The sequence below is a fragment of the Salvelinus fontinalis genome, chromosome 20 (assembly GCF_029448725.1).
Source record: "Salvelinus fontinalis isolate EN_2023a chromosome 20, ASM2944872v1, whole genome shotgun sequence".
NCBI lineage: Eukaryota > Metazoa > Chordata > Actinopteri > Salmoniformes > Salmonidae > Salvelinus > Salvelinus fontinalis.
The window spans coordinates 9,023,697-9,035,228 of record NC_074684.1 but is presented as its reverse complement, the minus strand read 5'-3'; positions in this window follow the sequence as shown (position 1 = coordinate 9,035,228).

The window sequence follows — 11,532 nt, the reverse complement described above, 5'->3', positions numbered from 1 at the left end:
TAAGCTTATAAAGTAAATTTATGTGGAAATGGACAAAAACACATATGAAATGCCTGGGTGTACTGATACCATGCGATCTGGAAGAGGCATGTAAAATAGGTTAAATCTGATGTTCAGAGATGGTGATTATGGGTCTTCCAAATGGACAATGACCCGAAGCATGCTTCCAAAGTTGTGGCAAAATGGCTTAAGGACAACAAAGTCAGGGTATTGGAGTGGCCATCACAAAGCCCTGACCTCAATCGAATAGAAAATGTGTGGGCAGAACTGAAAAAGCGTGTGCGAGCAAGGAGGCCTACAAACCGGACTCAGTTACACCAGCTCTGTCAGAAGGAATGGGCCAAAATTCACCCAACTTATTGTGGGAAGCTTGTGGAAGGCTACCCAAAACGTTTGATCCAAGTTAAACAATTTAAAGGCATGCTACCAAATACTAATTGGGTGTATGTAAACTTCTGACCCACAGGGAATGTGATGAAAGAAATAAAAGCTGAAATAAATCATTCTCTCTACTATTATTCTGACATTTGACATTCTTTAAAAAAAAAGTGGTGATCCTAACTGACCTAGACAGGGAATTTTTACTAGGATCAAATGTCAGGAATTGTGAAAAACTGATTTTAAATATATTTGGCTGAGGTGTATGTAAACTTCCAACTTCAACTGTTTGTGCTATCATTTCATTGTGTCTAGGAATTTATATCCATCCATCTCCACGATTATGTATTTTGGGAAATGTAAATATTGGTGTTCAATGTCAGAAAAAGTTTTGTTATCTAGGTCAAAATTCTGCCCCCAAAATATATAGCCATCAATTGGAAAGCCTCATATTTACCCCACAATAACAAACTGGAGGGCTGAGTTTTTTAGCTACGTACCATTAACCTCTATATATTATAAAATCAAACATAAGCCAGACATATTTGACAGAATTTGAACAGAATATGGACAGAATAGGTATTTTGTTTTTGTGTTGTTTCTGTTTGTGAATGTCAGATTATTTTAGATTTTTTTTGCCTTAGTGTTTTGTTCATGGATCCCACTGTGAGAATGAATGTATGTGGATTTGTGTGGATGGGGGAGCTGGGGACGGGGTGGGAGGGAGATGTATATTGACACTGTGTGAGTTTAAATTTAGCTGAATTGTCAACAAAAACAAGAAACCCACCCAAGTGCTTATGAGGTTGTGTGTGTAAGTGTCTGTGTGTGCGTGCGTGCCTTGAAACATGGCCTCTTACATCATCCTATACAACACATGCTGGCGCCAAACCATGTAACCACTCCCAATGAGAGCTGTGGCATGGAGAGATCAGTAGCCAGTGACTGATTTTAACCAGCAATGTTTCATGTTTAAAAAAAATTGGGGTTTTGGTCTGGTATTTATTTCCTGGATTGAACTATTGTACAAATCCCCCAAAGCATCTGTACGAACAAATGAACAGATCTCTGATTCATTTAAGATACCAAGAGGGACAAGAAAGGAATGGCCTTTGTCTAGTTATTTATTTTCTTTAGCTACAGAATCCCTAGCATCAATAATCAGAATTCATGGCTCAATCAGGGGCATAGAGATTGGTGGAGATCAACATGTGATATCATTGTATGCAGATTAAATAAGATCTGGTGCAAACAATTACCTTCAGAAGTCACGTAATTAGTTAAATAATGTCCACCTGTGTGCAATCTAAGTATCACGTGATCTGACACATGATCTCAGTATATATACACCAGCTCTGAAAAGCCTCATTGTCTGCAACACCACTAAGCAAGGGGCACCACGAAGACCAAGGAGCTCTCCAAACAGGTCAGGGACAAAGTTGTGGGGAAGTACAGATCAGGGTTGGGTTATAAATATATATCCAAAACTTTGAACATCCCACGGAGCACAATTAAATCCATTATTAAAACATTTAAAGAATATGGCACCACAACAAACCTGCCAAGAGTGGGCCGCCCCCAAAAACTGACGGACCTGGCAAGGAGGACATTAATCAGAGGCAACGAAGAGAACAAAGATAACCCTGAAGGAGCTGCAAAGCTCCACAGGTTGAGATTGGAGTATCTGTCCATAGGACCACTTTAAGCCGTACACTCCACAGAGTGGGCTTTACGGAAGAGTGGCCCGAGAAAACCATTGCTAAATCAAAAAAATAAACAAACACGTTTGGTGTTCCCCAAAAGGCATGTGGGAGACTCCCCAAACATATGGAAGACGGCACTTTTGTCAGATGAGACTAAAATGTTGCTATTTGGCCATCAAGGAAAATGCTATGTCTGGCGCAAACCCAACACCTCTCATCTCCACGAGAACACCATCCCCCCAGTGAAGCATGGTGGTGGGAGCATCATGCTGTGGGGATGTTTTTCATCGGCAGGGACAGGGAAACTGGTCAGAATTAAAGGAATGATGGATGGCACTAAATACAGGGAAATTCTTGAGGAAAACCTGTTTCAGTCTTCCAAAGATTTGAGACTGGGACAGAGGTTCACCTTCCAGCAGGTCAATGACCCTAAGCATACTGCTAAAGCAACACTCAAGTTGTTTAAGGGGAAACATTTAAATGTCTTGGAATGGCCTTGTTGAGAATCTAATTGAGAATCTGTGCTATGACTTAAAGATTGCTGTACACCAGCGGAACCCATCCAACTTGAATGAGCTGTAGCAGTTTGCCTTGAAGAATGGGCAAAAATCCCAGTAGCTAGATGTGCCAAGCTTATAGAGAAATACCCCAAGAGACTTGCAGCTGTAACTGCAAAAGGTGGCTCTACAAAGTACTGACTTTGGGGGGGGAATAGCGATGCTCGCTTAAGTTTTCAGGTTTTTTGTCTCATTTCTTGTTTGTTTCGCAAGAAAAAATATTTTGCATCTTCAAAGTGGTAGGCATGTTGTGTAAATCAATTTATACAAATCCCCCCAAAATCTATTTTAATTCCAGGATGAAAGGCAACAAAATAGGAAAAATGCCAGGGGGGGTGAATACTTTCACAAACAACTGTATGTTCAATTCAGTTCAGTCCCATAATCCATCAAGAACATAAAATGCAAACGGCGATTCTCCAATCAGAATCGTCTACTGCGTTCGAGATAGCTCAAGGTCCAATGACTGTACTTGCTAGCAGCATGTGTCCCGCATCCGAAGCTACATCCAAGTACAGTCATTGGACCATGAGCTATCTCGAACGCAGTTGCTATGGAATGACTCGTCCTATTAATTAATTAAATTATTTATCAGAAGTCTAATATTGGTCTAGGGCTCAGAAATAACCTTCCAAACTTTGGTCATTAGAATAGTCCACAGAGGAAACTTCTCTTGACAATTAATACAATATCCAATATTGCGAGGTGGAAAGAGTACTGAAATACCCTACTCAATTAGAAGTACAGTTATTAAAACTACTGGTGTAAAAAAACTACTCAAGTAAAATTTGGAAAAGTAGCTCAGTTAAAAAGCACTAAAAGTAAAAGTCATTTAGATACTTTCAAATGAAAACATTGAACTTCATAATTAGCTAATTTAACTGAGGTTACCTGAACGCTGTTACACATGATCTTTTACATGCAATAAATAGAAAAAGTAAGTATATCTATAGTATGTGTGTAAGTGTTAGTTGCAACAAGGCACGTAAAAAAATGAAGGATTTTATCCTAAATATGCTATTAACATTTAAAAACAAATTCAAGGTTCAAAGCAATCAAAATGGATTGATAAACTAAAAGCAATACAAAATACAAGTGCATAAACAATAAATCACCCAATCATGCTATTTTTCTCACTCAATTATCCATACAAGGCCAAATTGGGAGTGCCAGTGTAACGGCTGTCTAATGCCTCCTCCTCGGATGAGGAGGAGGAGTAAGGGTCGGACCAAAACGCAGCGTTGAATGAAGACATAATGAAAATGTATTTGACAAGACGAACACGAAAAACACTTGGAAAATTACAAAACAACAAAACGACGTAGACAGACCTGAACTTGAGAACTTACATAGACACGAAGAACGCACGAACAGGAAAGACTAGCCAAACGAACGAACAAACGAAACAGTCCCGTGTGGTGTAACAGACACAGACAGAGGAACAATCACCCACAAACAAACAGTGAGAACAGCCTACCTTAATATGGTTCTCAATCAGAGGAAACGTCAAACACCTGCCTCTAATTGAGAACCATATCAGGCAACACATTTAACCCAACATAGAAACACATAACATAGAATGCCCACCCCAACTAAACACATACAAAAACAGGGAAAACAGGTCAGAAACGTGACAGCCAGGTCACAATGGACATGCCTAAAGGATTTGATGTCAAATTAGCTCTAGAGGCAACAACAGAATTTCATGGAAATGCAAAACGAATGAGCAAACCATTGAGACCCCCTGAAATATAAAATGGTTTATAGATGTTGCAATAGATTGATAAACTATAAGCTACGTACATGTACTGAGAACTTTAGGTTATTTAGTGTTCTTTCAGCAAAAACAAAGGAGTTCTGTTCTAACGCATTCACTTCTCTCTGAATTCGCATGTCAGTTTCAGCAGGTGATGATTTTCAAAGTGAGTCAAGTCTATCCTGACTCACATTGCAGTGAAGAGCAGTCCAGCACAGCTAAATAATATGCTTACAGGAAGCAGAGGCAGGCAGTCCTGTGTTCAGTTTGAGAGACAGCTTCTTTATGTATGGTGTTAGCAGTTGATGTTACTCTTCAATAACACAAACCCCAAAGCAAATCAGGGGGAGGAAAATAGGTTACATTTTATTCAAAGAGGATGAATCCTGGCAGGGAGGTAGATGGTAGATGTTCATGCTCCGCTGTCCTCAGTGATTCTCTTCTGAGTGATTCTCTCCTGTGAACAAAGGGACAGGATGTAGTTTATAACCAGTCCTAGCCTGTGGTTGACCAATTAGAATTCCTTGCAATAAAACTGGGCCAATGGCCAAATAACAAGTATCCTATTTCAGGCTCACTATATAGACAAATTCCTCCCATGTCTCTGCATTACAGAAAAGCCACTATTTCCATTGATCGTTAGTACTCTATGGGCTTTTAGTCCTCTTGACCTCTCGTACTCTGCGTTGTATATTTATCTTCGAAATATTCTTACAATGGAAAGGAATGAAGCAGGTCCATCTTGTCTGACACTCAGGCAAGGTACACATCCAGCTCCCCTGTACCTTGTGACTTTTTGGGCTTCAGTGATTAGAATAAATAATCCTCATCAGATGAATGATGCCTCTGTTGCTCTGTCTCGTCCTATGTCATTGTGTCAAGATGATGCTTCAGGTAGACCAAACCTGCATCCACCGATTGAATATTTATATGGAAACTTAGTTCATCATGTTACTGACATTGCAATAGCCAAACACAGACTTACTGACTTATTGAGACTGAAGTGAGTTTGTCAGATGTTCTCAGACCTAAAAAGTTGTCTAACATTGAGATGAGTCCTTGTGTAGCCTCACACATATGTAAGATGAATTCATTCAAACCAACCCATATAATGTTCTCTCTCACTTCACATAAACACACAATCAATAAAATGAGAATGATGTGTAGACCAAACATTACTTTTGAGAGACACTGATGTTGAATGAATACATCAGTCATGAACGTTAATGTAATGAATGATAGGCCTACTTCAACTTTCATGAATGTGTCATGAACTGCTTCATAAATGTGTTATGAATGCTTATGTAAAGGTTAGGCCCCAAGCCCCATTTATACTAGTTTTACCAAGCAAACATACATTTTATATGATTGAATTATGCGACATTTGGCTATTACATGCTGTCATACATTATCTGAGTGATCTAACCAAATATAGTTCGGTAAAAGAAGAATACAATTTAACCTGTTCTATCTGAGACTTACTGCGTCTGGCTTTTAGATTAACGTTATCCTGATTTATACAGACAAAGCACATAGCTAAAAATCCTAGGTCTCTCTAAATATGTCATGACCAAGCAAGCTAATGTTGGCTAGCTAGCGCACTTGCTTACGTTAGCCTAACTAATGTTGTTAGCTAGCCACCGACACATAAAGACAGTGAGTGTGCACACTAATAATGAGATATTAAACTGATTATGGCAGAAGGCAGAGTACGGCATTAGTCATGTAAACACCTTATTCTTAACTTAATCGATGTAAGGTCAAAATCGAAGTAAACTCCATTAAAACACCTGGTTTTCTGAGTTATCTTTCAAATGATTAGGAAATGTAAATTGCGTAATTGGCATTCCAGCGGTGAATTTGATCTGTGCTTGTGCTATCACCGGCAGAGCAAGCCTGCCACTTTAGCACAAGTGAAGTGAGTTCGAAACAATGTATGCGTTTTAGGGTGTTTTCACACATGGCCTTTTTCAGACATTTCTTGTGAATTCAGTGCAGTTTGCTTAATGTTTTTGTCAAGTGTGAACACTCCAAAGGAACTCAGACCACTCTAAAAAAGCCCCCGAAGGAAATTAACTGAGACCATCATGAGAAGTGGTCAGAGTTCGGTTCGCTTGAATTCCTCGGCCTGGTTCCTTTTTTTAGGGCAATGTGAACACAAAGCTCCCCAGGATCGCTTGTCATTATACCCGCACCACTAGAATACTGAAACACTGTTTCTCCTGCCATAAACCCTGACATTGGTGCCACAAAAGAGAGAAGATGATGATGTGCAAGTTCACAGAAAAAAATGGGTGCTGTTTTTGGATATTGATTAGCAATTGTCAAGGATGCCGAGTTTTTAGTTCAGATGATCTGTTTGCAATATGTGATCTATAAAGAGAGCTTCATAAACTGTTTATTCACTTTTGGGGTTTGAATAGTGTGACAAGACAACATTATACATTATTTGGTGAGAATCACAACGTAGGGTACAAAATCTATTCTAGCTCTTAAATTACAGCATTATTTAATCTGCAGTTAATCTTCTGCTATTTATTCTGTTACTAATAATATTGACATGTTAATAGTTTCTTCTGATTACAATTATTATGTCTCGTCTTTTAACTAAATGCAATTTATTGGCTTCCAAAATATAAGTAGGTATATATTGCTGTCCGATAACACGTTCTGGTGGAATGATTTGTCCTGCACTTTGTAAAAACCCAGAAGGCATTGAGTGAATTTTGGGAAAAGTTCTTGGTTCCTTTCTAAATATAGCAAAGTGAATGCAATGAAGACTCAGACCACAAAGTAGGTTAAGTGTATTGGCAAAGAGTTTGAGTCGTCATTCAAAGGCAAGGTACATGTGAATACAAAGAGAACTGAGTTATTTAGCTTTTTGCCTCCCAGAGTTCACTTTAAAGAGGACTGAGATCAGTTATTTTAAGGAGGACTATATATATACTTTATATGTCCGAACTCAGAATCTTATATACTTCCCAAAAATAAGATGGCTGCTGTGGTAGAAAGTTTATTTTGATTTGCGATTTTCTAAATTTATCAGTGTCTTCAGGTAATCTGATTTCAGATGTGTCCATGTAAACAGCATTATTAGGGAAATCGTTCTTCTTACAAAGCATGTAAATGTTTTAATCAAACTATTATTTTAATGTAACTATCCACAATAATCTCATTATTGTGTGCATGTAACCATACTCAATAACTTGCTAGCCACAATAACGGCTATTATCATTGGGCAGTTTTTAGACATGTAGCTAGCTAGCTTATTGTAGCTGCAAGGATAGAAAGCTAAAGTTAGCATGCTTTGCATGCTAGACAACTTGGCTACTAGCTGTTAAAGCCATCCATAGCAAAATGTTTGATCATTCATATCTAGTTACCTTACCTCTACATGTTTTCTCAAGTTCGAGACGGAACTTTGGTAGAAAGTCACCTCCGCCATCCTAGGTAAGCAGCTTGTATTGCATGAATACAATGTCGCCTCTCCTGACCCTGTACTTAAAGGAGAACTGGTCATTGAAATGCGGCCAGGTATTCTCCTACTCGTCTTCTTCTGAAGATGTAGATACTGGGTCTGTGTCTGAACTTCAGTCTGCTCTGTCTCCTCAGTTTTTCACACACACCGCTTTGATAGAAGAAAAAAAATCCTGTCTTTTTAAGTTAATTTTGCCTTTTCAAAATCTTCTGACCATCATCATCGTTCAGTTTGTGTGCACAGCTTGATTTCATTGGCCTGTTTTGTGCAGAATGCGTGAAATTTGATTTGATTGGTCACTGACTAAATAAAGTGTTTCTGGCTCCAAGAGGCTCCCGCCATTGAGGCTCCCACAATCATGGTCTACTATTATGGATAGCCTACAAAATTGTACTGAATAATGGATGGTTTTAAAAAGGTAGCAAAGTACAATACTCAATTCAAAACATACTTAAAAGTTAAATTACTCGGAAAAGCTCCTCAATTATGAGAGAATTTGTCATTTGTTACTTCCACCCCTGACAATATTAAACACTTTTTTGAAAATGTTTTCACAGGTGTGGAGTTGAGAAAACTAAGACGCAAACCAGAAAATCTAACCAAGTGCTAATTATGGGTGTGGTTAGGGGGCAGAGCCCACCGCCTATATGCACCTCAAGGGACGATGGAACCTTGTGGGTTTGAAGGTAGACTCAGCAATATGACAAAGATGCAAAAAAGTAAACAACATAGTGGGTTCATTTCTGCAACATTGAAGGGCGTGGGTCACTTCTCCACTGTTTTGGTCCTGTGTTTCCCACGTTGTAACAGCTTGAAGCGAATTCCTGCACATGTGTAGATACTGTGTGAAAGCGAAGTCTTGCATCTCGCTCATCGCAACATCTGCAGTGCTGCTCGTGGTAATGTCATTTCGCTGAGTCAAAATCTTATCTAAATGATTCACTCAAACAAAAAAGAAATTGCATTTTGCCAAGAAAATCTACGCACAGTATCCATCCCTTGTGATGTACGTCAACCTCAGTTAGTAGGTCTTCATTTTCTACATGAATACTGAATTGAATCTAATTAGTCTAAGAAAAAAAATCTTATAACATGTATTCTCCAGCAGAGTCTCTCTCATATTGATCCAATATGCTACAATTTAATAACTCTAATCTGAGGGCCCAAAGGTTAAAGCCCAAAGATGTACTGTATCTATCTGCATCCTCTCTCCATGTACTTCAGGTCTTTAAATTGCCTGTGGGTTAATTGTTAAGGTGTTTGGCAGAGATCATTTAACAATGATCCATCATTTAGCACTGTAATAATGAGTTTCCAATGGCTCACTGGGCCTCTGCTGCTGCTTTCTCTTCCCACTGAGAGAGCCTCCACTCAGGCGAGCCGGGACTGCAGCTTCCTCTGGAGAGAGTGTGTCTGTGTTCGTGTGTGTTTCTCTGAGAGTGTGTGTGTGTGTGTGTAGAATCATTATTCTTAATCAAACCCTCTTTATCCCCCAGCAGCTCCAGATCTGTAAGTAAGGACCAGAGTAGCATAAAGAGCCAGACACAGCCACACTGGTGCGCTAGGACAGTGTTCTCTTGTCGGGGCGATGTGGATGTAGATGACACAGCTTCAGACTAGTTCCCAAAGACCGATTGCCCCCACCTGACCGTTGGGACTCTTTCCACCACTTATGCAGAAGATAAGGGGAAATTATCCCAATTTATCCCAAATTTCAACTCGGTCCTGCCAGTAAATGATGCAGTCCTAATGTCATTAGAGGGACTTTTCAAAGGAACTCCAAGTGCTGGGTAGTCCAGAGGTCATCGTTTAAAAAACACTTAAAAACATTAATTATGACAAAAGGCCACTTTTAGACAATTACGGATTTCAAAGGGGAGTTAACCTGCTGTTAGAGGAGGCTGTGTTTAGGAGATGGAGGGGAAAGGCCAGTCACACACACACACACACACTTAACACACACTGCTATTTGTTATTTCCCTATGATTTAGAGGTAATTTCAATTTATGCAGTCACCGGCACCAGCTGTGGCAGCTTTTAAGAGATTAAGAGAGGTAGCTAATTAAACAACCGGTACTTTAAAAAGTGCTAAGTAAAACCTTAGAGAAAGTATACCTTTTTAGTGTGGAAAAATATGTAGCCTAGCGGTTAAGAGCGTTGGGTCAGTAACTGAAAGGTCACTGGTTTGAGTCGACTAGGTGAGAAATTCGTCTATGTACGCTGAGCAAGGCATGTGACCCTAATTCTCCAGTAAGTTGCTCTGGATAAGAGCATTGCTAAATGTAAAATAAATGATAATGAAGGAATTAATTAAAACTTTTTTGGGTGACTAATTAGTCATGTTGCAACTGCTATTGCCAATGCATGCAGCTTTTGTTGACATAATGAGATGCCATCAATTGAGTAAATAAGCAGAAACATTGTTTAATGTTTTTATTGAATGCCTGGAGTTTAGGCTGCATATCTAAGTGGTTCAATTGATTAGCTGTGTCGTTTAAGATAAAAAATATTTTTAGGAGAGTTTGACAGCATGTAGCGTCTTGGAGTAATGCATGTGTCAACTAAAATGAAAACAGTCATAACAAGACCACTTTTTACTAAATGCTGTGGAACTATAAGACATGATTGCCTGATGATAAAATAGACATTTTGTGGAAATTTGAACATTTGAAAACAAGAACAAAATTTGAAAACAAATTAACAATCTTGCCTAGATAGTCAACCACATTCAGTCAAACATAGCACAGTTTTCAGCCTATGGATACAAATATGCTTTAAGATACCCCCAAATGTTTCTCAATTCATTTGAAAGTGTAACACACCGCTCCTAAAACAACTGTCAGGCAGCTATCAAATGAGTGATTTAAATCTTCAGCGTGTGCGTTCGTATTCCGTTGGGTCTGTGACAGGCTGAAATTGCTTTATTATTCCCCCCAAGCCTTGACGGATCCCACAGCAGCCTTCACACTCCACACTGAGATCGCTGACTCATGTCTGAGAGGAAATAAAGTGTTGGGGATTTGACAACGATGGCGGCGTTGGTTGGTGCACTAGCTACCGTTCAGAGAGAGAGAGGACATCATCCATGTCGGCAGAAGCAGCTTCCTCTTCAATAAGAAAGGCTGTAAATTGTGTTTTTTGAACTGGGAACCAAGTTCGCAGCTGGTGGGTTTTAAGACACTCCTTTGAATTTTGAAGCTTGGCACCCTCAGTCACTTCCTCTCCACCTCTCCAATCTGTGCCAGAGGACGCATGCAGGGAGCCACACAGGACAACCAGCAGGACTCAGTTATACACTGTTTGAAGATGTTATCAGCAATACTCAGTGTCTTTCAGTGAAGTATAGTTTTATTAAGAAAATATATATTTTTACAAACAATTTAGCAGACGCTTCTATCCAAAGCAAATTACGTGCATACATACATTTTTTATGTATAGGTGTCCCCGGGAATCAAACCCACTATCCTCGCATGGCGAGAGCCGTGTTCTACCAACTGAGCTAAAGAGGAACAGTATATCAAGACAGTGCACTACAATACAATCAGAGAAACAATGTTGAAATTTCACAAAAAAGAGTAAGTACTGTTTTACACTTTTTGGTCATTCTCAAACCCCCGCCTTGGATAGGGAGCCCAACTACTGTGCCGTCACAACGGTTGG